The following is an 18,905-nucleotide window of genomic DNA, read 5'->3' as shown; positions in this document are numbered from 1 at the left end:
GAGTTGGGCTAGAGCTTGGGAGGGTCGCTGCTCGGGCACCCCCCTGTCAAGTGAAGGAGATCCAACTGAGGCAGCACAAGGAAACTCTCGAAAGAAGAACAAGGCTAGAGGAAGATCTGAGACAAAGAAATCTGACTTTTACCAGAGCTGACCAGAGGAAAGCACAAACACAGTCCCCCACTACCACAAATAATGCAGTCGAGTTTCCCAAATTTGGGGAAATCACAGGGGTCAGCATACCCAGAATGCAATGAATGAACCTCACCCTGGGAGAACAATCTTCATGACCATGGTATCTCCTATGCAAAATAAGTATGATTTGGGATAGGGCTGGGGAGGGCCGCTGCTCAGGCACATCTCTGTCAAGTAAAGGAGATTCAACTGAGGCAGCACAAGGGAACTCTCATCTGGGGACAACAACTGCAGGGAGAACACATATTTTCAGATGAACATGGGAGGACAGAAGGCTGCCTAATACTGAAGCACCCCCAAACAACAAACCAAATGCAACAACTAGTAAAAGCATTCCTGGGTGAAGGTCTGCAGAAGACGGATTTGCATACGGTGATGTCATCCAAGCAGTGTGCCAAAGTTGGCTGGAACCCTCATCTGCATATGAAAAGAGAAAAGGGTTATGCAGGGCATGGCGGCCTTTTGCGGCGCTTGGATGACCCCTAGTTCGCATTAAACACCTCCACCCTCCTTCGGTGTGGGGCTCATGTTGGCTATGCCCCAGCCCCTGAAGCATTCAAGCTGATTTCTTGCAGCAGCTGGGCACTGTAACAGCTCCAGAGCTGCTCTGTAAGGCAACTAAAAGGGTGTGGGCCCTGCAGCACTACCTGTAGTTCGCATTGTGCGTAGGAAGGCACAAAGTAAGCAGACGGGAGAAGTCAGGATAGTGCGCAAGGGCATAGAAGGGAGCGGCTCAAGAAAAGAGAAGTGGAAACAGACAGCAAACTAGGCTGGAGAGAGACCTGAGACAAAGAGATCTGAATTATACGAGAGCCGACCAGGGGAAACACAAATTATGCAGTCAAGTTTCCCACATTTGGGGAAATCGCAGGGGCAGCACACCCAGAGTGCAATGGGTGAGCCTTGCCCTGGGAGAAGCACCTTCATGATCATAGTATCTCACCTGGCAGGTAAGTAGGAGTTGGGCAAGAGCTGGGGAGGGTCGCTGCTCGGGCACCCCCCTGTCAAGTGAAGGAGATCCAACTGAGGCAGCACAAAGGAACTCTCGAAAGAAGAACAAGGCTAGAGGAAGATCTGAGACAAAGAAATCTGACTTTTACCAGAGCTGACCAGAAGAAAGCACAAACACAGTCCCCCCACTACCAACAAATAAAGCAGTCGCGTTTCCCACATTTGGGGAAATCACAGGGGTCAGCATACCCAGAATGCAATGAATGAACCTCACCCTGGGAGAGTAATCTTCATGACCATGGTATCTCCTATGCAAAATAAGTATGATTTGGGATAGGGCTGGGGAGGGCCGCTGCTCATGCACATCTCTGTCAAGTAAAGGAGATTCAACTGAGGCAGCACAAGGGAACTCTCATCTGGGGACAACAACTGCAGGGAGAACACATATTTTCAGATGAACATGGGAGGGCAGAAGGCTGCCTAATACTGAAGCACCCCCAAACAACAAACCAAATGCAACAACTAGTGCAAGCATTCCTGGGGGAAGGCCTGCAGCAGATGGATTTGCATACGGTGATGTCATCCAAGCAGTGGGTCAAAGTTGGCTTCAACCCTCGTCTGCATATGAAAAGAGAAAAGGGGCGTGCAGGGCATGGCGGCCTTTTGCGACGCTTGGATGACCCCTAGTTCGCATTAAACACCTCCACCCTCCTTCGGTGTGGGGCTCATGTTGGCTATGCCCCAGCCCCTGAAGCATTCAAGCTGATTTCTTGCAGCAGCTGGGCACTGTAACAGCTCCAGAGCTGCTCTGTACGGCAAGTAAAAGGGTGTGGGCCCTGCAGCACTACCTGTAGTTTGCATTGTGCATTGGAAGGCACAAAGAAAGCAGACAGGAGGAGAAGTCAGGATAGTGCACAAGGGTATAAAAGGGAGGGGCTCATGAAAAAAGAAGTGGAAACAGACAGCAAATTAGGCTGGAGAGAGACCTGAGACAAAGAGATCTGAATTATACGAGAGCCGACCAGGGGAAACACAAATTATGCAGTCAAGCTTCCCACATTTGGGGAAATCAGAGTGCAATGGGTGAGCCTTGCCCTGGGAGAAGCACCTTCATGATCATAGTATCTCACCTGGCAGGTAAGTAGGAGTTGGGCTAGAGCTGGGGAGGGTCGCTGCTCGGGCACCCCCCTGTCAAGTGAAAGAGATCCAACTGAGGCAGCACAAGGGAACGCTCGAAAGAAGAACAAGGCTAGAGGAAGATCTGAGACAAAGAAATCTGACTTTTACCAGAGCTGACCAGAGGAAAGCACAAACACAGTCCCCCACTACCACAAATAATGCAGTCGAGTTTCCCACATTTGGGGAAATCACAGGGGTCAGCATACCCAGAATACAATGAATGAACCTCACCCTGGGAGAACAATCTTCATGACCATGGTATCTCCTATGCAAAATAAGTATGATTTGGGATAGGGCTGGGGAGGGCCGCTGCTCAGGCACATCTCTGTCAAGTAAAGGAGATTCAACTGAGGCAGCACAAGGGAACTCTCATCTGGGGACAACAACTGCAGGGAGAACACATATTTTCAGATGAACATGGGAGGGCAGAAGGCTGCTTAATACTGAAGCACCCCCAAACAACAAACCAAATGCAACAACTAGTGCAAGCATTCCTGGGGGAAGGCCTGCAGCAGATGGATTTGCATACGGTGATGTCATCCAAGCAGTGGGTCAAAGTTGGCTTCAACCCTCGTCTGCATATGAAAAGAGAAAAGGGGCGTGCAGGGCATGGCGGCCTTTTGCGGCGCTTGGATGACCCCTAGTTCACATTAAACACCTCCACCCTCCTTCGGTGTGGGGCTCATGTTGGCTATGCCCCAGCCCCTGAAGCATTCAAGCTGATTTCTTGCAGCAGCTGGGCACTGTAACAGCTCCAGAGCTGCTCTGTACGGCAAGTAAAAGGGTGTGGGCCCTGCAGCACTACCTGTAGTTTGCATTGTGCATTGGTAGGCACAAAGTAAGCAGACAGGAGGAGAAGTCAGGATAGTGCACAAGGGTATAAAAGGGAGGGGCTCATGAAAAAAGAAGTGGAAACAGACAGCAAACTAGGCTGGAGAGAGACCTGAGACAAAGAGATCTGAATTATACGAGAGCTGACCAGGGGAAACACAAATTATGCAGTCAAGCTTCCCACATTTGGGGAAATCGCAGGGGCACCACACCCAGAGTGCAATGGGTGAGCCTTGCCCTGGGAGAAGCACCTTCATGATCAAAGTATCTCACCTGGCAGGTAAGTAGGAGTTGGGCTAGAGCTGAGGAGGGTCGCTGCTCTGGCACCCCCCTGTCAAGTGAAAGAGATCCAACTGAGGCAGCACAAGGGAACTCTCGAAAGAAGAACAAGGCTAGAGGAAGATCTGAGACAAATAAATCTGACTTTTACCAGAGCTGTCCAGAGGAAAGCACAAACACAGTCCCCCACTACCACAAATAATGCAGTCGAGTTTCCCACATTTGGGGAAATCACAGGGGTCAGCATACCCAGAATGCAATGAATGAACCTCACCCTGGGAGAACAATCTTCATGACCATGGTATCGCCTATGCAAAATAAGTATGATTTTGGATAGGGCTGGGGAGGGCCGCTGCTCAGGCACATCTCTGTCAAGTAAAGGAGATTCAACTGAGGCAGCACAAGGGAACTCTCATCTGGGGACAACAACTGCAGGGAGAACACATATTTCCAGATAAACATGGGAGGGCAGAAGGCTGCCTAATACTGAAGCACCCCCAAACAACAAACCAAATGCAACAACTAGTACAAGCATTCCTGGGGGAAGGCCTGCAGCAGATGGATTTGCATATGGTGATGTCATCCAAGCAGTGGGTCAAAGTTGGCTTCAACCCTCGTCTGCATATGAAAAGAGAAAAGGGGCGTGCAGGGCATGGCGGCCTTTTGCGGCGCTTGGATGACCCCTAGTTCGCATTAAACACCTCCACCCTCCTTCGGTGTGGGGCTCATGTTGGCTATGCCCCAGCCCCTGAAGCATTCAAGCTGATTTCTTGCAGCAGCTGGGCACTGTAACAGCTCCAGAGCTGCTCTGAACGGCAAGTAAAAGGGTGTGGGCCCTGCAGCACTACCTGTAGTTTGCATTGTGCATTGGAAGGCACAAAGTAAGCAGACGGGAGAAGTCAGGATAGTGCGCAAGGGCATAGAAGGGAGCGGCTCAAGAAAAGAGAAGTTGAAACAGACAGCAAACTAGGCTGGAGAGAGACCTGAGACAAAGAGATCTGAATTATATGAGAGCCGACCAGGGGAAACACAAATTATGCAGTCAAGTTTCCCACATTTGGGGAAATCGCAGGAGCAGCACACCCAGAGTGCAATGGGTGAGCCTTGCCCTGGGAGAAGCACCTACATGATCATAGTATCTCACCTGCCAGGTAAGTAGAAGTTGGGCTAGAGCTGGGGAGGGTCGCTGCTCGGGTACCCCCCTGTCAAGTGAAGGAGATCCAACTGAGGCAGCACAAGGGAACTCTCGAAAGAAGAACAAGGCTAGAGGAAGATCTGAGACAAATAAATCTGACTTTTACCAGAGCTGACCAGAGGAAAGCACAAACACAGTCCCCCACTACCACAAATAATGCAGTCGAGTTTCCCACATTTGGGGAAATCACAGGGGTCAGCATACCCAGAATGCAATGAATGAACCTCACCCTGGGAGAACAATCTTCATGACCATGGTATCTCCTATGCAAAATAAGTATGATTTGGGATAGGGCTGGGGAGGGCCGCTGCTCAGGCACATCTCTGTCAAGTAAAGGAGATTCAACTGAGGCAGCACAAGGGAACTCTCATCTGGGGACAACAACTGCAGGGAGAACACAAATTTTCAGATGAACATGGGAGGGCAGAAGGCTGCCTAATAATGAAGCACCCCCAAACAACAAACCAAATGCAACAACTAGTGCAAGCATTCCTGGGGGAAGGCCTGCAGCAGATGGATTTGCATACGGTGATGTCATCCAAGCAGTGGGTCAAACAACAAACCAAATGCAACAACTAGTGCAAGCATTCCTGGGGGAAGGCCTGCAGCAGATGGATTTGCATACGGTGATGTCATCCAAGCAGTGGGTCAAAGTTGGCTTCAACCCTCGTCTGCATATGAAAAGAGAAAAGGGGCGTGCAGGGCATGGCGGCCTTTTGCGGTGCTTGGATGACCCCTAGTTCGCATTAAACACCTCCACCCTCCTTCGGTGTGGGGCTCATGTTGGCTATGCCCCAGCCCCTGAAGCATTCAAGCTGATTTCTTGCAGCAGCTGGGCACTGTAACAGCTCCAGAGCTGCTCTGTACGGCAAGTAAAAGGGTGTGGGCCCTGCAGCACTACCTGTAGTTTGCATTGTGCATTGGAAGGCACAAAGTAAGCAGGCAAGGTCCAGAGAACAGTTAGAGGTCGGAGTAGCACTATCTCAAGTAGTACTACGACAGCACGGATGGATTCTAAATATTCCAAAATCGCAGCTGATTCCGACGACACGTCTGCTGTTCCTAGGGATGATTCTGGACACAGTACAGAAAAAGGTGTTTCTCCCGGAGGAGAAAGCCAAGGAGTTATCCGACATAGTCAGGAACCTCCTAAGACCAGGCCAAGTGTCAGTACAATGCACAATGGTCCTGGGAAAGATGGTGGCTTCTTACGAAGCGATTCCATTCGGCAGATTCCATGCAAGAACTTTTCAGTGGGATCTGCTGGACAAATGGTCCGGATCGCATCTTCAAATGCATCAGCGGATAACCCTGTCTCCAAGGACAAGGATGTCTCTCCTGTGGTGGTTACAGAGTGCTCATCTCCTAGAGGGCCGCAGATTCGGCATTCAGGATTGGGTCCTGGTGACCACGGATGCCAGCCTGAGAGGCTGGGGAGCAGTCACACAGGGAAGAAATTTCCTGGGCTTGTGGTCAAGCATGGAAACGTCACTTCACATAAATATCCTGGAACTAAGGGCCATTTACAATGCCCTAAGTCAGGCAAGACCTCTGCTTCAGGGTCAGCCGGTGTTGATCCAGTCGGACAACATCACGGCAGTCGCCCACGTAAACAGACAGGGCGGCACAAGAAGCAGGAGGGCAATGATGGAAGTGGCAAGGATTCTTCGCTGGGCGGAGAATCATGTGATAGCACTGTCAGCAGTGTTCATTCCGGGAGTGGACAACTGGGAAGCAGACTTCCTCAGCAGACACGATCTTCACCCGGGGGAGTGGGGACTTCACCCAGAAGTCTTCCACATGATTGTGAACCGTTGGGAAAAACCAAAGGGTGGACATGATGACGTCCCGCCTCAACAAAAAGCTGGACAGATATTGCGCCAGGTCAAGGGACCCTCAGGCAATAGCTGTGGACTCTCTGGTAACACCGTGGGTGTACCAGTCAGTGTATGTGTTCCCTCCTCTTCCTCTCATACCAAAAGTACTGAGAATCATAAGAAGGAGAGGAGTAAAGACTATACTCGTGGCTCCGGATTGGCCAAGAAGGACTTGGTACCCGGAAATTCAAGAGATGCTCACGGAAGACCCGTGGCCTCTACCTCTAAGAAAGGACCTGCTCCAGCAGGGACCATGTCTGTTCCAAGACTTACCGCGGCTGCGTTTGACGGCATGGCGGTTGAACGCCGGATCCTGAAGGAAAAAGGCATTCCGGATGAAGTCATCCCTACCCTGATCAAAGCCAGGAAGGATGTAACCATACAACATTATCACCGTATTTGGCGTAAATATGTTGCGTGGTGCGAGGCCAGGAAGGCCCCTACAGAGGAATTTCAACTGGGTCGTTTCCTGCATTTCCTGCAAACAGGACTGTCTATGGGCCTCAAATTAGGGTCCATTAAGGTTCAAATTTCGGCCCTGTCAATATTCTTCCAAAAAGAACTGGCTTCTGTTCCTGAAGTTCAGACGTTTGTCAAGGGAGTACTGCATATACAGCCTCCTTTTGTGCCTCCAGTGGCACCTTGGGATCTCAATATAGTTTTGGGATTCCTAAAATCACATTGGTTTGAACCACTCACCACTGTGGACTTAAAATATCTCACATGGAAAGTGGTAATGCTGTTAGCCCTGGCTTCAGCCAGGCGTGTCTCAGAATTGACCAAAACAAAAAACTGCAACAAACGAGCGCCTAATCATCAAAATAAAAAGTGAAAACCAATACGTGTTTCATAGAATTAAATAATCACAATTTTATGTTCCTGATAGTCTGCGCTTGCCGGAATACTATGTGTAGTATTGTGGTGATAGCATAGAAAAAGAACAAACGGCTGCGCTGAATATCAGGAACGAAACATGATGTACAGAGAGCCAACGTAAAAAATAACAATGTTTATTAATAAAACATATAAAAAGATTAATTGTCAAATAACCGGTGAAAAATATATACAAATATATATAAGAACAGTCACTAGACGTGAACTAGTGGTATATTGTAATGACTCAGCTTATTGGGGTGAAAAGTTCAGTGATTCACTTGTTAGATAGTTGATAAATACCAGGTGTGTTGGTAGGATCCTAATGAATAAAAAAGTCCCTCAGTTGAAATTGATATTCAATACCTTTCCAAAATGGGCTGGTAAGAGCCGAGCGTCCTCGGCTTCAATGTCCTGCAATGCCCATATACGCTGTGCAGCGGAAAGGAATGGACCGTCTCTCTCACAACCCGGTCGTGGCGGCGTGTGCGCTGAAGCCGCTGATGTCGGATGCTGTAGAAGGAGGGTGCAGCGGGGACCAAGGAACACCTGGAAGATTTCACCTGAGCTGAGTGTGGATAGGGGCGGGTCCTGACGCGTTTCGTCACGTTCACGTGACTTTCTCAAAGGTAGAATGTTCTTATATATATTTATATATATTTTTCACCGGTTATTTGACAATTAATCTTTTTATATGTTTTATTAATAAACATTGTTATTTTTTACGTTGGCTCTCTGTACATCGTGTCTCAGAATTGGCGGCTTTATCCTATAAAAGCCCTTACCTAATTTTTCATATGTGGTGCCTGCGGCTACTAGGGACTTGGAGGATTCCAAGTTGCTGGACGTAGTCAGGGCCCTGAAAATATATGTTTCCAGGACGGCTGGAGTCAGAAAATCTGATTCGCTGTTTATCCTGTATGCACCCAGCAAGCTGGGTGCTCCTGCTTCTAAGCAGACGATTGCTCGTTGGATTTGTAGTACAATTCAGCTTGCACATTCTGTGGCAGGCCTGCCACAGCCAAAATCTGTAAAAGCCCATTCCACACGGAAAGTGGGCTCATCTTGGGCGGCTGCCCGAGGGGTCTCGGCTTTACAACTTTGCCGAGCAGCTACTTGGTCAGGGGAAAACATGTTTGCTAAATTCTACAAATTTGATACCCTGGCTGAGGAGGACCTGGAGTTCTCTCATTCGGTGCTGCAGAGTCATCCGCACTCTCCCACCCGGTTGGGAGCTTTGGTATAATCCCCATGGTCCTTTCGGAGTCCCCAGCATCCACTAGGACGTTAGAGAAAATAAGAATTTACTTACCGATAATTCTATTTCTCATAGTCCATAGTGGATGCTGGGCGCCCATCCCAAGTGCGGATTGTCTGCATTACTTGTACATAGTTATTGTTACAAAAATCGGGTTATTGTTGTTGTGAGCCATCTTTTCAGAGGCTCCTTCTGTTATCATGCTGTTAACTGGGTTCAGATCACAAGTTGTACGGTGTGATTGGTGTGGCTGGTATGAGTCTTACCCGGGATTCAAAATCCTTCCTTATTGTGTACGCTCGTCCGGGCACAGTATCCTAACTGAGGCTTGGAGGAGGGTCATAGGGGGAGGAGCCAGTGCACACCAGCTAGTCCTAAAGCTTTTACTTTGTGCCCAGTCTCCTGCGGAGCCGCTATTCCCCATGGTCCTTTCGGAGTCCCCAGCATCCACTACGGACTATGAGAAATAGAATTATCGGTAAGTAAATTCTTATTTTCTGGACTGTGTCCAGGATCATCCTTAGGAATAGAAGACGTGTCGTCGGAATCAGCTGCGATTTTGGAATATTAAGAATCCAACCGTGCTGCCGCAACACTACTTGAGATAGTGCTACCCCGACTACCAACTGTTCCCTGGATCTTGCCCTTATCCGGAGATCGTCCAAGTAAGGGATAATTAAAACTCCCTTCCTTCGAAGGAGTATCATCATTTCGGCCATTACTTTGGTAAAGACCCGGGGTGCCGTGGACAAACCAAACGGCAGCGTCTGAAACTGATAGTGACAGTTCTGTACCACAAACCTGAGGTACCCTTGGTGAGAAGGGTAATTTGGGACATGGAGATAAGCATCCTTGATGTCCAGAGACACCATATAATCCCCTTCTTCCCGGTTTGCCATCACCGCTCTGAGTGACTCCATCTTGAATTTGAACCTTTGTATGTAAGTGTTCAAGGATTTCAGATTTAAATTAGGTCTCACCGAGCCGTCCGGCTTCGGTACCACAAACAGCGTGGAATAATACCCCTTTCCCTGTTGTAGGAGGGGTACCTTGATTATCACCTGCTGGGAATACAGCTTGTGAATGGCTTCCCATACCGCCTCCCTGTCGGAGGGAGACGTCGGTAAAGCAGACTTTAGGAAAACGGCGAAGGGGAGACGTCTCGAATTCCAATTTGTACCCCTGAGATACCACCTGAAGGATCCAGGGGTCCACCTGTGAGTGAGCCCACTGCACGCTGAAATTTATGAGACGGGCCCCCACCGTTTCTGTTCCTGGGAACTGGCTGTTTGCTGCAGCCTTTTTCCTCTCCCTCTGCCACGGGGCAGAAATGAGGAGCCTTTTGCCCGCTTGCCCTTATGGGGCCCAAAGGACTGCGCCTGATAATACGGCGTCTTCTTATGTTGAGAGGCTACCTGGGGTAAAAATGTGGATTTCCCAGCCGTTGCCGTGGCCACCAGGTCTGTTAGACCTACCCCAAATAACTCCTCCCTTTTATAAGGCGATACTTCCATATGCCTTTTGGAATCAGCATCACCTGACCACTGTCTTGTCCATAACCCTCTTCTGGCAGAAATGGACAGCGCACTTACTCTTGATGCCAGTCGGCAAATATCCCTCTGTGCATCACGCATATATAGAAAGCATCTTTTAAATGCTCTATAGTCAGTAATATACTGTCCCTATCTAGGGTATCAATATTGTCAGTCAGGGAATCCGACCAAGCCACCCCAGCACTGCACATCCAGGCTGAGGCGATTGCTGGTCGCAGTATCACACCCGTGTGAGTGTATATACATTTTAGGATATTTTACTGCTTTCTGTCAGCAGGTTCCTTAAGGGCGGCCGTATCCGGGGACGGTAGTGCCACCTGTTTAGACAAGCGTGTGAGCGCTTTATTCACCCTAGGGGGTGTTTCCCAATGTGCCCTATCCTCTGGCGGGAAGGGGTATGATGCTAATAACTTTTTAGGAATTAACAGTTTTTATCGGGGGAAACCCACGCATCATCACACACTTCATTTAATTCCTCAGATGCAGGAAAAACTACAGGCAGTTTTTTCTCACCCAACATAATACCCTTTTTAGTGGTACTGGTATTATCAGAAATGTGTAAAAACATTTTCCATAGCCTCAATCATGTAACGTGTGGCCCTACTGGAAGTCACATTCGTCTCTTAATCGTCGACACTGGAATCAGTATCCGTGTCGGCGTCTGTATCTGCCATCTGCGGTAACGGGCGTTTTAGAGCCCCTGATGGCTTTTGAGACACCTGGACAGGCACAGGCTGAGTAGCCGGCTGTCTCATGTCATCAATCTTTTGTAAAGAGCTGACACTGTCACGTAATTCCTTCCATAAGCTCAGCCACTCAGGTGTCGACTCCCTAGGGGGTGACAACTCCATTACAGGCAATTGCTCCGCCTCCACACCATTTTCCTCCTCATACATGTCGACACAATCGTACCGACACACACACACACAGGGAATGCTCTGATAGAGGACAGGACCCCACTAGCCCTTTGGGGAGACAGAGGGAGAGTATGCCAGCACACACCAGAGCGCTATATATATATATATATATATACAGGGATAACCTTATATAAGTGTTTTTCCCCTTATAGCTGCTGTATTGTTATACTACGCCTAATTAGTGCCCCCCTCTCTTTTTTAACCCCTTTCTGTAGTGTAGTAACTGCAGGGGAGAGCCAGGGAGTTTCCCTCCAACGGAGCTGTGAGAGAAAATGGCGCCAGTGTGCTGAGGAGATAGGCTCCGCCCCCTTCTCGGCGGCCTTTTCTCCCGTTTTTCTGTGGAATCTGCCAGGGGTTAAAATTCATCCATATAGCCCTGGGGGCTATATATGATGTATTTTCGCCAGCCAAGGTGTTTCTATTGCTGCTCAGGGTGCCCCCCCCTAGCGCCCTGCACCCTCAGTGACCGAAGTGTGAAGTGTGCTGAGGCGCAATGGCGCACAGCTGCAGTGCTGTGCGCTACCTTGGTGAAGACAGGATGTCTTCTGCCGCCGATTTTCCGGACCTCTTCTTGCTTCTGGCTCTGTAAGGGGGCCGGCGGCGCGGCTCTGGGACCGAGCTCCGAGGCTGGGCCTGTGTTCGGTCCCTCTGGAGCTAATGGTGTCCAGTAGCCTAAGAAGCCCAATCCACTCTGCACGCAGGTGAGTTCGCTTCTTCTCCCCTTAGTCCCTCGATGCAGTGAGCCTGTTGCCAGCAGGTCTCACTGAAAATAAAAAACCTAAAACTAAACTTTCACTAAGAAGCTCAGGAGAGCCCCTAGTGTGCACCCTTCTCGGCCGGGCACAAAAATCTAACTGAGGCTTGGAGGATTGTCATAGGGGGAGGAGCCAGTGCACACCAGGTAGTCCTAAAGCTTTACTTTTGTGCCCAGTCTCCAGCGGAGCCGCTAATCCCCATGGTCCTTATGGAGTTCCCAGCATCCACTAGGACGTCAGAGAAACACTGATAGAGTACATTATATTTATGAATTAATTGCTTCCAGATTCTGCAGCAGCATCATCAGCACCACCAGTGTTACTCACAGTCACTTCACACTGACTGCTGCACAACACATCACTTAATTTCCGGGCCGCCCGCCACCTGGTGAAGAGACATGGGAGATGAAGGACCAGCAGTGCCACGTTGAGCGGAAGTATTGTGAATTAGTTACCCACACACTCCTTGTGACACCTGCTCCCCGTCTGCCCTCCCACCCGCCGCCTGCCGTCCGGAACCCGCACTGACAAGTAAGTCTCAGCAGAATGTGTCTGCCAGCAGCTCTCAGTCCCTCCTAGAGGAACACTGCCAGTGGTGTGGCGGCCGCGGCACACTAGGACTGAGAGACCGCAGCAGGTGGAAAGCACAGGTGGGCGGGAGGAGAGCATGGGCGGACATCACCACGTCACATTGCAAGGTGACGCCAGTCCCCCCAGTGAGGCCGCCGACGAATGCACTCAGCATAGTATTAGCAGCAGGCAGAGGGGGGTCGGGTGCAGCGGTGGTGGGAGGTACGGAAATGAGCTGCAGGCTAGGCTCCACCGATCACACAGTCAGCGATCACTGTGCTACAGCAAGCGTGGCGTGCAGCGGTGCTGAACATTAGGGAGTGCCTGTGCGCACCAGGCACCCCCTGTACGCACGCCTATGCGCTACCACCCCCCATATGCCACACTACATCACTATGCTACAGCCCTCCCATATGCTGCACTTCATAATTACACTATACCCCCCATACAACATACTACATCACCACACTACACTACTCACAATAAAATTAAAACATCCCAGTTCCTCATTCTTAATGAGCTCACGTGAGTTCTCTCCCCAACGGAGCTCCAGACCAAGTAACAATGAAGACACCAGCAGCGTGTAGGGGGCAGGCCTGGTCCACTTGTCAGGAGAGAGCAGTCACAGGAGGGTAAGAAGGGGGCGGGGCCTAGTCCTACAGACGGGAGAGAGCACAGACAGGAGAGAGCAAGGTACAGGGGTAGAAGGGGACGGAGCCTATTCTTACAGGCTTTCAAAATTCGACTTTAAAATTCGACATTTGACAAATTCGACTTTTCTGCAATGGTACAAATGCGGCAATTCGACAAAAGTATATTCAATTGAAGTTTGTAAATTCGACAACAGTGCTTTTAAACAGTAAATTCGTCATTTTCAATCCGCCACACTTTGCTGGCGGAATCTAATAAAAAAAATTTAAAAACATGTTTTTTTTTTGCAGTTTTTTTTTTTTGGTAATAGCATATCTATTTATATTAGAAGGGATTAGGTACTTGGTTTGTCTTTTTTGGAGGCACAAGTATTATTTATATATTTTTTAAAATATTATTTATTTTTTAAATGGAATGTGAAAAACCCGAAAAAAAAATTGCGTGGGTCCCCCCTCCAAAGCATAACCAGCCTCGGGCTCTTCGAGCCGGTCCTGGTTCTAAAAATCCGGGGGAAAAACGGACAGGGGATCCCCCGTAATTTTAAAACCAGCACCGGGCTCTGCGCCTGGTTCTGGTGCAAAAAATACGGGGGACAAAAAGAGTAGGGGTCCCCCGTATTTTTTACACCAGCATCGGGCTCCACTAGCTGGACAGATAATGCCACAGCCGGGGGTCACTTTTATACAGTGCCCTGCGGCCGTGGCATTAAATATCCAACTAGTCACCCCTGGCCGGGGTACCCTGGGGGAGTGGGGACCCCTTCAATCAAGGGGTCCCCCCCAGCCACCTAAGGGCCAGGGGTGAAGCCCGAGGCTGTCCCCCCCATCCAAGGGCTGCGGATGGGAGGCTGATAGCCTTGAGAAAATTTAAAGAATATTGTTTTTTCTAGTAGTACTACAAGTCCCAGCAAGCCTCCCCCGCAAGCTGGTACTTGGAGAACCACAAGTACCAGCATGCAGGAGAAAAACGGGCCCGCTGGTACCTGTAGTTCTACTGGGGAAAAAATACCCAAATAAAAACAGGACACAGACACCGTGAAAGTATAACTTTATTTCCCACCTGCCGACACACACATACTTACCTATGTTGACATGAAGCAGTCGGTCCTCTTCTCCAAGTAGAATCCACGGGTACCTGAAAATAAAAGATAATTATACTCACCTGATCCAGGTTCCAGATTAAATCCACGTACTTGGCAAAACAACAAACCGAACACCCGGACCAGACGGACTGAAAGGGGTCCCATGTTTACACATGGGATCCCTTTCCACGAATGCAGACATCCGAATCTCGCGAGAATCCGACAGCGGGATGATGACGTTCGTGCGCGCTCAGGCTAGCCGAGCAAGGCGGGAAGGTTCGAACCTGCCTCGGACCCGTGTAAAATGGGTGAAGTTCGGGGGGTTCGGATTCCGACGAACCGAACCCACTCATCACTAGTATGTACGTGAGTGTCAGGTGCCGTGCGCGTACATACGTGTCAGTGCCGTGCGTGTACGTACGTGTGTGTCAAGTGTCGTACGTGTACGTGTGTGTGTGTGTGTGTGTCAGGTGGCGCATACCTACATGTGTGTATGTCAGGTGCTGTGCATGTGTGTACGTACAGGCGTGTGTCAGGTGCCGCGCGTGTACGTACGTGTGTGTGTGTGTGTGTGCCAGGAGCCGCGCGTGTACATGCGTGTGGGTGTCAGGAGCCGTGCGTATACGTACATACGTGTAGGTGTCAGGTGCCGTGCGTATACGTATATACGTGTGTGTGTCAGGAGCCGCGCGTGTTCGTGCATGTGTGTGTGTGTGTGTCAGGAGCCACGCGTGTGTGTGTGTCAGGAGCCACGCGTGTTCGTACATGTGTGTCAGGTGCCGCACGTGTATGTGTGTGTGTGTGTTAAATTCCGCGTGTGTACGTACGTATGTGTGTGCCTGGAGCCGCGCGTGTACATACATGTGTGTGTGTGTCAGGTGCTGTACGTGTATGTGTGTGTCTCAGGTGCTGCACGTGTATATGTGTGTATCTCAGGTGCTGCATTTGTATGCGTCAGCTGCCACGTGGGTGTCAGGTGTTGAGCGTGTATGTGTTTGTGTCGCATCTGTATGTGTGTGACTGTCAGGTGCTGCACGTGTATGTGTGTGTCAGGTGCTGCATGTATATATGTGTGTGTTAGGTGCTGTTCATGTATGTGGGAGTGGCAGGTGCTACATGTGTATATATGTGTGAGTGGCAGGTGCTGCGTGTGTATACGAGTGTGTGTGAGGTGCTGCGAGTGTATGTGTGTGTTAGGTGCTCTGAGTGTATATGATTGTGTGTCAGGTGCTGTGCGTGTGTGCGTTAAATGCCACATGTATGTATGTGTGTCAGGTGCTGCGTGTGTGTGTGGGTGTGTCAGGTGCTGCATGTCTGTGTGTGTGGGTGTGTCAGGTGCTGCATGTGTGTGTGTGTGTGTGTGTGTGTGTGTCTGTCAGGTGCTGCATGTGTGTGTCAGGTGCTGCATGTCTGCATGTGTGTGTCAGGCGCTGCATGTCTGTGTCAGGTGCTGCGTGTGTATGTGTCAGGTGCTGTGTGTGTGTGTGTCAGGTGCTGCGTATGTGTGTGTGTGTCAGGTGCTGCGTGTCTGTGTCAGGTGCTGCGTGTCTGCGTGTGTGTGTCAGGTGCTGCGTGTCTGCGTGTGTGTGTCAGGTGCTGCATGTCTGCGTGTGTGTGTCAGGTGCTGCGTGTGTGTGTGTGTGTCAGGTGCTGCGTGTCTGCGTGTGTGTGTCAGGTGCTGCATGTCTGTGTGTGTGTGTCAGGCGCTGCATGTCTGTGTGTCAGGTGCTGCGTGTGTGTGTGTGTGTGTCAGGTGCTGTGTGTGTGTGTCAGGTGCTGCGTGCCGTGTGCGTGTGTCAGGTGCGTGAGTGTGCGTGTGTCAGGTGCGTGAGTATGTGTGTGTCAGGTGCGTGAGTGTGTGTGTGTGTGTCAGGTGCGTGAGTGTGTGTGTCAGGTGCGTGAGTGTGTGTGTATCAGGCGCTGCGTGTCTGTGTGTGTCAGGCGCTGCGTGTCTGTGTGTGTCAGGCGCTGCGTGTGAGTGTGTGCGTGTGTGTCAGGTCCGTGTGAGTGTCAGGTGCTGCGTCTGTGTGTGTGTGTCAGGTGCTGCGTGTGTGCGTGTGTGTCAGGCGCTGCATGTGCGTGTGTCAGGCGCTGCAGGGAGGGCGGGGGGGGACGGACACACAGCAGGGAGGGCGGGGGGAGAACGGACACACAGCAGAGAGGAGGAGGGGGGGTGGACAGACACAGCGTTAGGAGGGGGGGTGGCCTGACACAGCGGGAGGAGGGGGGGTGGCCGGACACAGCGGGAGGAGGGGGGGGTGGCCGGACACAGCGGGAGGGGGAGGGTGGCCGGACACAGCGGGAGGGGGGGGTGGACGGACACAGCGGGAGGGGGGGTGGCCGGACACAGCGGGAGGGGGGGGTGGCCGGACACAGCGGGAGGAGGGGAGGGTGGCCGGACACAGCGGGAGGAGGGGAGGGTGGCCGGACACAGAGGGAGGGGGGGGGTGGCCAGACACAGCGGGAGTGGGGGGGGTGGCCGGTCACAGCGGGAGGGGGGGGTGGCCGGACACAGCGGGAGGGGGGGGGTGGACGGACACAGCGAGAGGGGGGGGGGTGGCTGGACACAGCGGGAGGGGGGGTGGCCGGACACAGCGGGAGGAGGGGAGGGTGGCCGGACACACAGCAGGGAGGGCACGGGGGGGGAACACACTGCAGGGAGGAGGGGGGGACACACAGCAGGGAGGGCAAGGGGGGGGGCGACGGACACACAGCAGGGGGGGGGAGACGGACACACAGCAGGGAGGGCGAGAGGGGGAAGGGGGGGTGACTGGTGACCATAGAGACCTTGATAAATACCGCATACTGCAGGTAGGGAGGGCCGGACACAGCGGGAGGAGGAGGAGGGAGGAGTGGCCGGACACAGCTGCCCGAGACGCCTCCTACTGCCAGCCGCACCACAGACGCGGGGAGGAGACGCAGGCAGCCACCAGGGAAGGTCCGGCGGGCGGCCGGGCACACAGCGGGCAAGCGGGCGGGCGAGCGGGCGGGCGGGCGGGCGGGAGGGGAGGGTGGCCGGGCGGGCGGGAAGGGAGGGTGGCCGGACACGCGGGGGAGAAGTGGAAGCTGGGTACACAGCGGTGGGCTGCCTGACAGAACTCACCCAGTGCTACGCAGCTCCGGCGATCTCCTCCCGCTTCATGGACCTCAATGAACTCACACGCCGGGAACCGCTGGCTGTCCTCCTGCAGCTCCACGTGACTCCTTCCCGCTCTGTCTCCTCGTGCCCAACTGCCAGAGCTACTCTCTGTACACCCCCTGCTGGCGGTCACTGCGCAGGCGCAACAAATTGAAATGCCCTATCTCTATAATGGGGCATATTTCTCTTAATTAAAAAACCCCTATAACTTTCTGAAAAACCACAACCCCAAAAGGCACTACACTGGGGCATACTCTATCTAGTAAAACAAACCCCAAGTCTTAATTCGTCCTCTATCCTGAGTTATGCCTTCCCAAAAAAATCTTCATTCACTCTATAGGAAAACGTTGTCAAAAAGCCACAGAGGGAGTGGCAGAAAAAAACTGACAGTTGGAATTTAGCTTACTCCCAATTCCTCATTTTTTATTATTTTGCCCTGAAATTTGGCCTGCAGCAGCGGGTGACGATTCTACGCGTCCATGCCAAATTTCAGCTCAGTACGTCCTATCAGTTTTGAGGTGTAGCCCCTCAAACACCATGCCCCCATCTCAGAAGTTCCCTATGGGAGAATTCCGTTTGTTCGATTCAGCCTTAATATAAGGGCACGACCGTGCCCTTATAATTGACAGTATTGTTTTCTTTCAAAAATCCACTTAATTTTCTTTACCCGATTATTAAAATGGTAATTGACAAAAACAAACTACATTGTCACCAGAAGAGCAATACAAAATGTACTAGTGATATATTAAAATCATCTTTCCAGCTTGAATTTCAATGATGCATTGGCGCAACGATTTTGTGAGAAACATCTTCACCCTTAAATAAAGATTTTCTTAATTCCTTACCTGTGTGCTAATTAGATATCACCTTGTTTTCACATTAAACAGACTTCCACATGAGAAAACAGCAAAGATGCAGTGGCGTTAATGTTTCCTGGTGTCAACCTGTATTATTTCCGTAGACATTGAAATGAGGATGCATCTTGCTGCCTTTCCAATGAAGCAAGTTTAATTTAGTAATAGGTGAAAAACCATCCCTACAAAGATGTTAATCAGATACTTGGCTTTGTGGACACTTTTCAGAGAACAAATTAGTTAGCATAAAAATAAAGCCAGAAAATGAAGAGCTGTTTAATCACTCAATTGGATTTTTCTGCCAGCATTTTTCTTTTTCTCTGCAACCCACTGCTAAATTGTGCTTCCTAGCTGTTTTTTTATAAAATCACTGAATCAAATCTAACTCTGATTACATCAGAGAAGGCCAGGTACCCTACACCATAAGAGGGGGTTTGCAATTTTGACTTGTCTACTTAAATATCACCAAAATCTGATCATAAGGTCAATTACGTCCCTGGGTGGGATTGAACCACCAACCTTTTGATTAATAGCTGAACACACTAACCGATTGCGCCACAGAGACACTTTGCAAAAAGTATATACTGACAAAGACTAATAAGCATTCATCTAGAACGTTTCCTAGAAAAACTTTAAAAAGTCAATAATCTGGAGAGTGTTTGTAAGATGTTTCTTCCAGCAACCAATGAAGAAACACATTGGTACTTTCGCATGATGAGTGAGTGCTTCAGGATCTCTTGCACTTACATG

The 18,905-nt window shown here is 50.6% G+C and overlaps 7 non-coding genes and 1 pseudogene across 7 annotated transcripts; all 8 read right to left on the bottom strand.

Annotated features, from left to right (window-relative positions):
• Positions 1-152: 152 nt before the first annotated feature.
• LOC135044150 (U1 spliceosomal RNA) lies at positions 153-316 on the bottom strand. Its single transcript, XR_010236871.1, has one exon. It is a non-coding gene; the product is annotated as a U1 spliceosomal RNA (small nuclear RNA).
• Positions 317-987: 671 nt separating this feature from the next.
• On the bottom strand, positions 988-1,150 carry LOC135044179 (U1 spliceosomal RNA). Its single transcript, XR_010236898.1, has one exon. It is a non-coding gene; the product is annotated as a U1 spliceosomal RNA (small nuclear RNA).
• A 152-nt stretch (positions 1,151-1,302) lies between these two features.
• On the bottom strand, positions 1,303-1,468 carry LOC135044178 (U1 spliceosomal RNA). The gene has a single exon (XR_010236897.1). It is a non-coding gene; the product is annotated as a U1 spliceosomal RNA (small nuclear RNA).
• Positions 1,469-2,440: 972 nt separating this feature from the next.
• On the bottom strand, positions 2,441-2,604 carry LOC135044152 (U1 spliceosomal RNA). Its single transcript, XR_010236872.1, has one exon. It is a non-coding gene; the product is annotated as a U1 spliceosomal RNA (small nuclear RNA).
• A 674-nt stretch (positions 2,605-3,278) lies between these two features.
• Positions 3,279-3,441, bottom strand: LOC135044200 (U1 spliceosomal RNA). The gene has a single exon (XR_010236917.1). It is a non-coding gene; the product is annotated as a U1 spliceosomal RNA (small nuclear RNA).
• A 152-nt stretch (positions 3,442-3,593) lies between these two features.
• LOC135044162 (U1 spliceosomal RNA) lies at positions 3,594-3,757 on the bottom strand. The gene has a single exon (XR_010236882.1). It is a non-coding gene; the product is annotated as a U1 spliceosomal RNA (small nuclear RNA).
• A 692-nt stretch (positions 3,758-4,449) lies between these two features.
• LOC135044175 (U1 spliceosomal RNA) lies at positions 4,450-4,591 on the bottom strand (annotated as a pseudogene).
• A 152-nt stretch (positions 4,592-4,743) lies between these two features.
• On the bottom strand, positions 4,744-4,907 carry LOC135044194 (U1 spliceosomal RNA). The gene has a single exon (XR_010236912.1). It is a non-coding gene; the product is annotated as a U1 spliceosomal RNA (small nuclear RNA).
• Positions 4,908-18,905: the final 13,998 nt, after the last annotated feature.

The sequence above is a fragment of the Pseudophryne corroboree genome, unplaced genomic scaffold, assembly GCF_028390025.1.
Source record: "Pseudophryne corroboree isolate aPseCor3 unplaced genomic scaffold, aPseCor3.hap2 scaffold_893, whole genome shotgun sequence".
NCBI lineage: Eukaryota > Metazoa > Chordata > Amphibia > Anura > Myobatrachidae > Pseudophryne > Pseudophryne corroboree.
The sequence above is the reverse complement of the archived record's forward strand: the minus strand, read 5'-3'. Positions and strand labels throughout refer to the sequence as shown.